We start from the raw sequence: 12,051 nt of genomic DNA, 5'->3' as shown, positions 1-12,051 counted from the left end.
ATGTTTGGAGCTATTGCACGCTGAGATGGGAGACTGAGTCTCACCTGTCTTGATGGTTTTTGTCTTTTCACAGCAGAGGGTGGCAGTGGGGACCGGTAGACTCTTCCCCTGCTTGCATCTGGGCACTGTTCTGCCTCTGGTAGCAGCACTGTGGAAGCATAGTAGCCTTAATTCTGGACCTTACTGGGTCCATGAATCCTCTGCATTTGAACACCCAGACTCATCATATTTTTAAAGTGGGTCCCGGCACCCTAAGGACTAAGGAGTGTCTTGTCCCAGGTAAAAGTGCTCTGGGCCAGGACTCAGAATCCACACATGGACTGTCACTGGCTCAGGGAAATGGGGCTCTTTAGCAAGCCTTGCTGGCCTCAGTTTTCTTATCTGTTAAGGGGGAAACAATGGGATGTACTTCATAGGATTATTGGGGGGGTTAGTGGGGCAATGCTTCTGAAGTGCTTAGCACATAGTAGGAACACAGTACCTATTAACTCCTTTTCCTCTTTCCTTGTTGCAGAGCTCAGTGGGGTCACCATCACCCTCCAAAATTCTCAAAAGGAGCCATTTTATGAAATACATATCACACTTCCTTTTGATCTCGGATCAGTGTAAAAATAGGGAAAAATTTCTTTTAATTAAGAGAGACTCTAAAAGCAAAGAGAACTTAGGCTCATTGTCTCACAGAAAGACTCGTGACTACCAACGAATGGTTCTGGCAGATGCAGGGACAAAAAGAGGGATTCCGTGGTTAAACAGGTTTGGTAAGCGTTGTACCGAAAGAATTAAGTGGCTGTCTTACCTACAGGGCAGGTCGGAGTCCTTAGCATGTGATGTATACTTTGAAGCAGCAAGATGGGCTCTGATGACTCAGTGCTTCCCTAATTTACCTGGCCAGAGAATGCCTTGCTGGGCTCAGCTTCTATAACACACATTTTTCTGGGGTTTGAGGGGAGAGGAATAAAAACTGGAATAGCCAATCTTGGGGGCTCTTCTTACTCTTGAAACTTCATGTCTCTATTTTAGCTGTTTCATTTATATCTTTCTTTATTTTAAGTAACTCCTTTGTGTTATTTTCCTCTCTTTTTGTCTGTTCTTGGCTCGATGCATTTTGCAATCAGTGCTTTCCTGACTTTGTTTCCCTATTACAAAATCACTGAATGTTGGTGATTTGCCTAATGATTATCTCTCAAGAAGCTGCTCCGATCCCCTCCGGGGCAGGTACTTTACCATACACCAGGGGGCAGGCCAAGGTGAAGCAAGGCCCTGTCTCAGGAGCCTGAAGCCAAGGGAGGCTCCCAGCTCTCCCGCTGCCTGCCTCCCCATAATGATTAGTTGGAATCCAAGACAGCAATACAAGAAGTGTCGTTGGTGGGCGTGATGGAGTGCCTGCTGAGTGGGCCACAGATAAGCGCCGTGATTTCGGAGGACGCTTCATCATTTCGCCGTAAGAACATGTTAACGGGTGATTGTTTGAACGTCTCCAGCTAATAGGATATTATTCATAACACTCTGGCTAGTTGGAATCGAAGATGATAAGAAATTAAATCCTTAATGGCTTTCTTTAAAGGAGGACTTTTCCCAGGGGGACCCGGAACCTTGGGAATTCTCTCCCTCTGCCCTGGTAATATCTCTGTGGATGAAATTGGCTTCAAATGAACTTCCCAGGGAGACACAAAGGTAAAAGGAAGAGGAAAAAAAACAATTGGCATTGATTTGGCATCTACTACGTGCTGGGTACCTAGATATTTTATACTTCGTCCCAGCAACATCTCTGTTGTGACCAGGTACTATTAAGCCCACATCAGAGCTGAGAGATCTGAGGCTCTCGGAGGTGAATCTCCTTGCACAAGGTCTCAGTTTTGCTGCTGGAGTCATGATTTGAGTTCCAAAGCAATTTTCTTTCCATGAGATACAGTTTATGGAGAGGGGAGTTGTCTGAAAGAAGGAGGAGCCCTTGCATGAGATTTGAAGGTGGGAAAGGAGAAGATGTAATACCCTAGAGGGAGCTGCAGGCAGGGGCAAGGTGTTGGCAAAAGGAAGGCATGGGTTTTGCAGGTGGCGTCTACATTAACTTTGGGAATCGTCTATTTCCAGGAGACAGGCAACCAACATTTCCCATGATACTCCCTGTGATTCTGGTGCTTCTGGATTTCCTGAGCTGTGTTCCTTCTGTGTTTCTAACAATTAAGGAAGCTTCTAACTCCCTGTATTAAATCCCTTCCTGCTTGAAATACCTTGAGCAGTGACTGAACGTTGACAGAGTAAGCCACCAATCATTTTACAAGCACATACGGACACACACACACACACACACACACACACACATATGATCAACTCCCCAAGAAAAGGATAACTTAACAAGAAAAGAATTATAGGTCAAACATCCTTGGGACATGTGATAGTAAAATCATCATCATCATTATCATCTGTTTTGCAACATGGAAACCAACCTCCTGAAGTCTGGACAAATAAAGGACCCACAGTATTTTTTTTGAAAAAGCTGCTCTTTCCATGTAATTAAATCCTCTTTCTAAATGAAAAAGGCAGAAATGGTGGTGAAATTCCTGAATAGGCCAAATTCACTTTCAATGGGAACTCACCATAGCAGCTGGCTGTGAATATTTAAAAGCTAATGCATTGTTTGTTTGTTTGTTTTCCTTTTTGTGGGGTACAAATATCCAGCATTTCCCCAGCCTCCCCACTCTTTTTCCCCTGGGTCTCATCAGCCTCCACAGTGGAAGCCAGCTTGGTTTTCCATTTGCAAAGTTCACGATTCACCCAGCCATGAGCTGTGCCTTTAACCACTGCTAAATTGTTTCCTGACAGCCCTCGCTACAATTTTCTCCCTTGACATTTGATTTACATATGATCTTTAAGCACTGCCATGGTGGTAATAGTGATATGGTTAATATTCCAAACGCTCCCCCATACCCCACACCTTGCAGGGACATTTCATTGCTGCAGCGTGGCAAAATGCATGTACCAAATAAATGTATTGCTAATGAAATAAACGGATTAGGGGGAAGAATCAATTGCCCTGCTTCCTGGATGAGGCACCAGGAGTTAATTTTGTCTGGATCTGCAAAGGTGGCTGTTAATAGAATAGGCTTTTTACCTAATTGGAGGGAAAGTAAATGAAGTACAGTAATATTCTGTGATGAATTGGATGAATTTACTTCATTATCTCTTAGTCTTGCTTGATGAGTGTTTACAGCACAATAGAATTTATGGTCTCCCTCATCCCCCCATTTTTCTTTTCTTTCTCTAGTCTTCACTATCTTCCTTTTCTTTCTTTTTTTATATCTCACTTTCTTTCCTTTCTTCCTCCAACCTTTCTTTTTGTCCTTCTTTCCATCCATTCATACATCTATCACTCCATCCCTCCCTCCACCCCTGTACCCCTCCGTCCATCCGTCCATCCATCCACCCATTTCTTAATCCAGCTAATAAACCAGGGTCTCAAACCCAAATGTCTTCAGGAGCCAGTGATATAAATGAGTAACTCTTCATGGGGCCTGTGGCAGAATGGAGCCATTACTATCATCACTGTCCCCATGATCGACATCTTCATTGTCTTCGCCATCATCATCATCATCATCATCATCATTTCCATCAATCTGTCATGTATTGAATCTGTCCTTTTTCCCTCCATCCTTTCAACATTTATTGAAGACTTACTGTGCTATTCAAGACCCGATTTACCTCTGTGAATATGACAAATGAAAAAAAGTATAGCAAATAAGTCACTTAGACCAATCTGCATATCTGTCTGATGCCTAGACTGCCACCCAGGATTTTTCTCTCTTTTCTCCTGATGGAGGCATTGAGATTCTGTTGCAATGACTGCATTTGCCAAAGATCAGAATCAATAGGTGTTAGGTGAAGTGTGGCCAGTCCCCTGGAATCAGAAGTAGGAGAGATCTCTACAAACAATAAAGAGAAGGGTCAGAGCATATACAGGAGTTTCAGAATGTGTTTTCCTAGTATGAGGTCATGCACAGGAGGCCAGACATCTGTGGAAGGGACAGAACATGGCTTACTGAATGAAGAGAGGTCATGAATTAGGGTGGGAAAAACAGACTAGTAGAGTGAGGCACCGAAGCCCAGGGCAGCACCAGGGACAGCTCCAAGGCCTTTCAATTGGGCAACTCTGACCTGTTCAGGTCACATGACTGGCAAGAGGCAGGGCTAGGATTCTAACCCAGGATTCCAGAGCCCACGGTGATCCTCCAACTTCAGCACATTAGAATCCCTTAGGAACTTATTTAACCTGTTGATTCTTGGGGGTGACAATGACTCTTTCGGCCAAATTTGAGTCAGGCTCCTCTGAGTCCTCTTTCTGATTAGATGTGGACCATGGACTCTGTCTTTGACCTGCTTACTCCAGTTTTAGCAAGAATCTTGCTGAATCAGTTTAGCCAAAATCCCCCATCCTTGGTCTGATCACCCTTGATATCTGATCAAATTCCTAATCCCCGACCCTTGATATCTTATCACTCTGGCCTGAATTCAGCAAGAATCCTATTAGATCAGTCTAGCAAAGAATTACCCTGCCTCTTAGTAATTTTCCATCCACAGATGCCCCCTCTCCCCCAGTTCTGCTCCTTAGCTGTAAATTCCCACTTTGGCTTGTTGTATTCATTTGGAGTTGAGCCCAAAATCTCTCACCTATTGCAAAATCCCCATTGTAGTAGTGACATACCCACTACCTCCTTGAATAAAGTCTTCCTCAACATTTTTAACACGTCTGAATAAATTTTTCTTTAACAAGGGCCCAAGAATCTGCATTTGTAATCCGCTTCCCAGCTGATTCTGATGCAGGTGTTTTGCAGACCATACCTTGAAAAACTCCACCTGAGTCTTGTCGGGGCATGTTTAGACCAATCTTGTTTTATTTATCCAGTGTCCCATAGCCACTGAGTGTCATGATGCTCAAAGGAGAAAAAGGAGAATCAATGTGGGGCTGGGGTAGCAGCAGGGACATCACTTACCTCCACATGATTTTTTTTTTTGTTTACTAAAGATTTAGTTATATTTTCAAGGATGTGAGTTCATCTGCTTTAAAGGCACAGTCTTTCATCTGCCTATTGAGCCTCAAATCTCTGCCTGAGCCCAGAATCTAGATTTTTATTTCTAGTCAAATGTTCTGTCTAGGGCCAATCATCTCCTGAGAGCCTACGCTGTGCCAGGTACCATGCTGGACACTGGGAATGCAGAAATGAATCAACCTAGATTTTTACCCTCCAGGAGCTCAATGATAAAACCACAGTCAGCCCCCATTTTGCATCTATTGCGCTGGGGCCCCTAGAAAGCATTTATCATCTTGTTCAACTGTCTCCTCTTTTTCCCCTTCTCTTACCGCAGACTTCTGCTTGTATAAACTTTGCTGAGAATTTGAGCAGAAATAGTAAATAGTGAAGCTCCAGAGGGTTGCACTAATTTCCCAGACATTTAATCAATATGGAGCTGCCCTGTTCATTACAGCTGTCAAAAATATGCAAAGTTGTCCATCTGGTCCTCTCAGGTACGAAGCTCTGAGCTGCAGTCACCAGTTGCTTGGCTGATTACCACGCCCCATTTCCCCTCATTCCGAGGCCTCTCCATTAACCACGAGCTACCAGCTCAAGTATAAAGGCAAACAATAAATATTTGAAATGGCATTGCCTGGGCTGGGGTCCTGAACAGTGGTTGAGTTGGGTCACTGCAGATGAGGAATACAGGTGGGGTTTTGTGGAAGAGGACATCTTCTCTCCCCATGTTCTCCCCCCACTCCCCCCGCACCATGACTCTCCCCAGTCCTCAACCTCCTTCCTTCTGAGGCCCCTCCCTGCCCTTCAAATATTTAGACCTATTAAAAACCATTGGGGGGAAAAATGATCTATACAAAAGCTTTGCATAAAAAAGTGATCAATGCAAATTCCTCTGAGGAAATTGCTTCAACAGATGGAAACGGCCCATTTGCAACAAATGCCGCTGGCTGTGCAGATGGTAATTATGGGATGTATGTAAACATGCAAGCTCTGGCAAGCAGAGCAAACTGCACTGCTGAACTCAGCCGGCATCAAGGCTGCCTGCCCTGGCACTTACCCCTGCCCTGACTGGCCTGCAGGCCAGGGGTTCCAGAGGAGTCCAGGGGTGCCTAAGGATTTGGGTTTGGAATTCCAAGACGTAGCTTCTATTTAACTACTAGTCTTTCTGAAATGGGAGCAAACCACATATCCTCTAATCTCTTGGTGGACCAAGGCTGTGGCATGGCTTCCTGGAAGAAAGAAATCAACATATATTGAGCACTCACTGCATGCCAGGTACTATGCTCTTAGCCTTGAGTGCATTCTCTTGTTTAATCACCAAAAAGACCTTGGTGGGTTGACATTATCATTATCATCTCCATTGCCACTATTTTGCAACTGGGGAAACTGAGACTTGACGTGGTGAGGGAATTTTCCCAAGATTGTAAGGCTAGAAAATAAGGAACCAAGATGTATCAGTTAGCTGTTGCTGAGTAACAAACAATGCCAAAGCTCAGTGGCTTCAAATAATAAGCACTTATTATTGTTTACAACCCTACAGTCATATGGGTGCCTCTGGTCTTGGCTGGATTCAGCTAATCATGACTGGGCTCATTCATGCTTCTAGATGGTCTAAGATAGTCTTCCTTAAGTCTGTTATTTGGCTAACTGTTGAGCTGTGTTGATGGGGATTAAGAACCACGTGTTTTTCATCCTCCAGCAGACTCATGGTATACGGCAAATTCCAAAATAAAGAACAGAAATGCATAAGGCCTCTTGAGGCCCAGGCTTGGAAAAGACACACAATCTCCTCCACCAGATGGCTAATCCAAACTAAAGAGGTAGAGAAATAGACTCCACTTCCCAACTGAAGGAACTGCAAAGACACATTACAAATGGCAAACACACAGAGAGGAATGGAGAATAAGGCCAGTTTTGTAAGCAATATATCACTATTGTAAGCAATATAAGCATACGACTTGAACTTAGAGTTCTCTGGTTTCAAGTCCATAATTTCCAAGGTCATCAATGGGTGCCCATCATTCCAGAGATAACTTGGCCTTTTATGGTTCATCTCTCCTTGACTATCTTCTGTCTGCAGGTAAATTAGGGCTCATCTCTTCTCTCTTCCAGTGATTCTTACTCCCACTCTCAGCCTCTTTCCCTTGGACATCTGAGTGGGACAGTGCTTTAAGCACTAAATTCAGAGTCAGTGTATTTGAGTTCTGGTCCCATCTCCATCAATGATGCTCTTTTGGGCTTCATGGAAACCCTCACCCTCCCCAGATCTGTGTTATGCCTGCAATAAACAAGATGGAGAAGGTTTGATCTGAGATTCCTTCCACTCAAATTCTTTATGATTTTATGAATGGCAAGAGGTTCTCCAGCCTCAGTGGTCCAGCTCATACCATCATTCTCCTAGCCCCTGTAGGAATTTGATCTTGCAGCTTATGGACTAGGATCCCTCCAGCATTAAATTTTTCTGCGTCTGCTCTGTCTCAACAATCTTGTGAAGAAGATAGTATTACCATTACACCCACTTTACTGGGGAGGAGGCTGAGGCTTAAAGAACTGAAGGGACTTGTTTAAAAATCTCAGGGTCTCTGAGTGTGACCTGGAGACAGATCCCACATCTCTTGACATCCAACCCACTGAAGGAGGCCAGAGGTCCAAGATGGGATCCTAAGCTGGAGCTGGAACCTCTCCAGGTCCAGGTATCTTGTTCCCCGATTCTGTTGAATCATCCGGTTTCCTCATCCTTCAGATGTCGCAGAGAATCCAGATTCCTCTCCCTGATGTCCTCAGCTCCCCCTGCATTGATCTCCAGCTTTATGAGGGTGACAGGCCATACCTTTTAATTGCATTATTACATCTTTATGGTCTGCTGATTGAGCAGGTCGCCTCTGCTGGGCAGCCAGGCCCTGGAATTTATATGCGGAACTGAAACGTTTATTGGAATCATATTGATAAAGGCATATTGTGAAAAGACCTGTGACTCTTAAGAAGAGACTGGGGTCCTCAGGAGGCAGGGGGAGAAGGCAGGTCAACATACTCCCGAGGAGAGAGTCGGTCACTCATGAGATATGAGGGCAGCAATTCCCTCCATCCCCTGCTCAACTCCTAAATATTTCCTCTTTTGTCAGCCTGTTAAGTTCTGGTAGGAAAGAGCAAGTGCCTGGAAAAGCTGTAGGGAGAGGGGCTGGGAGATTTCTGAAGAGGGGCAGTATTCCAGGTTCGTGGATAAGTTGTCATTGAGGGTAGGGACTGCTCCTGCTGAGATAGGGAGGGCCCTTCAGGTAGAGGCTCTGTGTGAACAAAGATAGATGGCAGAGACTCTTCATGGAGTCGAAGATCTGTAAGGAAACTGCCTGGCCTGCTTGCCAACTCCACTTGCGTGTTGAATATGCACCTCAAACTTGCTATCCCCAACCTGAACTGATCCCCCCAATTTAATTTGCAGACGTGCCCATTGCAGGAGTCAACAGATCCACCCTCCCAGGGGCTCAGGACACCTTGGGGGGGTCATCTTTGATTCTTCCCTTGATTCCACTTCCTCCCCACTTTTAATCCACTGTAAACACAGTGGGCTGTACTTTGCAAATATTTTGAGAGACTCTGTGCTCCTCTTGCACCTCCCCGGTTTCTACCCCGCATGGAACCCCCATCAGCTCTCCTTAGATCATTTCAGCAGCCTTGGAATAAAGTTTGGGTCCAACTGTCTCCTTCAGATCTTCCCTGATAACCCTGTTTTGAATCATCATCCTCACCTCACAGCACTGTCTGCTGCTGGATCCTGCTTCGTTTTTCTTCATAACACTTCTCCCCATCTACTGTGCTATAGAATGTATTGTTGTTATCTTTCTCTCCCACTAGAATGTAAATTCCTGGAGGGCAGGGACTTTTGACTGTTTTATTCACTACTGTATCTCCAGCACAGGGAACAGTGTCTGGCATATAGTAGGTGCTCAGTAAGTATTTGTTTAATGAGTTCATGAATGAATTTGGTTTGAGCCAGGTCCTGGGGGACCTTTGATGCTGCACGGGGGGCTGGAGCTTGTACCATGAGCTCTGATTTCCACCCTGAACCACATAGTGTGTTAGTGGAGCTCTCATATGCATCCAAGGTAATCAGTGTGCCTTCCTGGAGCTCTGGATTAGTAATATCATGTGCCAGGGAGTCAACCCTAAATGAGGAATTTGGAAGAGGATCACTCAGGGGTTAATTTGAATGTATTTCCGTGACTCAACATCAACACATTCTAGGAAAAAGGAATCTGCTTTGCATAGTAAATGGTATTCGGTGCGTAGCTTCTTTCTTCAGGTATGACCTGGGTCGTCTGTCTTTTTGATTCTGAAAGGACTTTGGTGCCAGGAGGGAGGGGTCTGTGGTGCAGTGTTAATTGGTTGCAACTAATTGGACCTAGTTTATGAACTCCTCCAGGCCATAAGCCACCCATACTTTGGTTCAGTGTTGTAATGACCACCGTCCTTTTCTAAAGTGCTCTACCTTTGACGAAAAGCAATGGCATATGGCCAAGTTCACCTCCAGGGATCTCTCTTCAAGGGGGGCAGAGGAGATGAGAATTTTAAGGTTGGGGTTCTCAGTTGGAACGGCCAGATGACAAACGTTAAGCTAGGCAGCTCTGGGTTGAAATCCTGGTTCAGCCACCCACTAGCTGTGTGACCTTGGGTGAGTCCTTAACCGCAGTCTCCTCATCCGTATAATAGGGATAATAGAGCTTCATTCTATATGACCAGAGGAAGGGGGATGGAGTGGCTTTTATTTAACAGTGACTGACTAAGCACATACCAGATATATGTGCAGATCCCCAAAAGTGTCTGTTAGAAGTGTATCTAGATGCATGAGTGATTGTTGAATGAATAAATGAAGGTATGCTGTTCAGAGGTTACAGGGATGGACAATATCCCCAATCAAGAAAGATGGCAGTCAACAGATGAATGGATAAAGAAGATGTGGCACATATATACAATGGAATATTACTCAGCCATAAAAAGAAATGAAATGGAGGTATTTGCAATGAGGTGGATGGAGTTAGAGTCTGTCATACAGAGTGAAGTAAGTCAGAAAGAGAAAAACAAATACAGTATGCTAACACATATATACGGAATCTAAGGAAAAAAAAAAAAAAAAAGGCCATGAAGAACCTAGTGGCAAGACGGAAATAAAGACACAGACCTACTAGAGAATGGACTTGAGGATATGGGGAGGGGGTGGGGTGAGATGTGACAGGGTAAGAGAGTGTCATGGACATATATACACTACCAAATGTAAAATAGATAGCTAGTGGGAAGCAGCCGCATAGCACAGGGAGATCAGCTCGGTGCTTTGTGACCACCTAGAGGGGTGGGATGGGGAGGGTGGGAGGGAGGGAGATGCAAGAGGGAAGAGATATGGGAACATATTGTATGTGTATAACTGATTCACTTTGTTATAAAGCAGAAGCTAACACACCATTGTAAGGCAATTATACTTCAATAAAGATGTTTAAAAAAAAAAAAAAAGATGGCAGGACTCGGGTTGCTTGACCCTTTGGGCATTTAGAGTGTGGAGGCTGTTCATGAAGAATCCCAAACTTGAAGAATCCTAACATATCAGGACTTGAGGGAGTCTCTGAGAGACTTCTCATTTTGAAGGGGAGTAGAATCAAGGCCCAGAGAGGGAAAGTGGTGGGGCCAAGAACACACAGCAAGTGAAGGGCAGGCTTGAGGTTGGAACCAAGGCGCCCTTTTTCCTACAACGTTCCCACCCCAGCCTCTCCACAGGTGCTTTTCTGAAAATGCACAGGAGAGAACGGGGCAGAGTCTAGACCTGTGGTTCAAACATCAAGTTCAGAAGGAGAAGAAAATAAACAACACTCTCGGGCCCCCTCCTGACCTCAGCCACAGGCCTGCGAAATCCCCAAAGCAGAGGATGGACAAGGACAAACTTCATGAAGGGTCAAGAGATGCAAGAAAAGGCAGGCAGGGTAATTAATAACCATCAGCAATAGATAGTGTTGGGGTGAGCACTGAGATACCTATTGATCAGAGAAGTAAACACAAATCACTGCAAGTGTTCCTTCAGCCCTGGGTCAATATGCTTCCATATACAAAGAAGCTAGCAGCTGTTGCCGATACTGGGGAGGTCTTAATCTGGGTGGCCACGAGAGCTTGCACTGCTTGAGGATGTATCTGCATTGTGAGCTACTCTGCTGTAGGTGCTCTTTCCATTCATTTGTTCATTCATTCATTCATTCATTCAACATATTCTAAATGCTTACTACATGTCAAGCTTCTTGGAGGCACTAGGATAGAGCAGTGGGCATGAAGGCAATCCTTGCCCTGACGGGGCTCACAGAATAGACAAATAAATAAATAAGATAATTTCAGACAGTGTTGAGTGCTGTGAAGAAAGTCACATAAGGGAGGTGGATGGAGAGTGGGTGGAGGGGGATGGTGTCTCGCTGATATTGGACAATTGGGGAACGCCTCTCCGAGAAGGTGACCTCTGGCTAAGATCCTAATGAGTAGAATGAGTCAGCCCCATGAACACAGGGGGAAGGGTGCTCTAGGTATAGGGAACAGCATGTGCAAAGGCCCTGGGATGGGAAAGAGCTTGGGATGTTGGAGAAACAGAAAGGAGTAAGGGGTTGGATTTGTTCTAAGTGATGAAGCCATTGGAGGATGATTGGCCAGCCCCTTTCAGTGTGGGCCCCTTAGCAATGAGGCATTCATTGACCTGGAGTTAGGGACAGGCTCCTGGCTGGAGTCTGGCAGACCCAGCCCTGCCGGAGTGTGGAAGCCTCGGCCAGCTCCTCCCATCATGGAACTTCTATTTCCTTATTCACAACATGCAGGACATGGGCTCATGACCTTCCAGCTCTGACATTCTGACCTTCTTTCAAGGACATGGGATGCAAATATACAACCTCCACACATATCAGTCACTCAGGTAAGGCCCCCTTTGCTTGCCATGAGATGCAAGTTATTGTGGTCAAGGAAGTGGGAGATGAAATGGCAGGAAAAGCAAATGTACCAAAGAGAA

Source organism: Balaenoptera musculus, chromosome 14 (genome assembly GCF_009873245.2).
Source record: "Balaenoptera musculus isolate JJ_BM4_2016_0621 chromosome 14, mBalMus1.pri.v3, whole genome shotgun sequence".
Lineage (NCBI taxonomy): Eukaryota > Metazoa > Chordata > Mammalia > Artiodactyla > Balaenopteridae > Balaenoptera > Balaenoptera musculus.
This window is presented reverse-complemented; position numbering follows the sequence as displayed.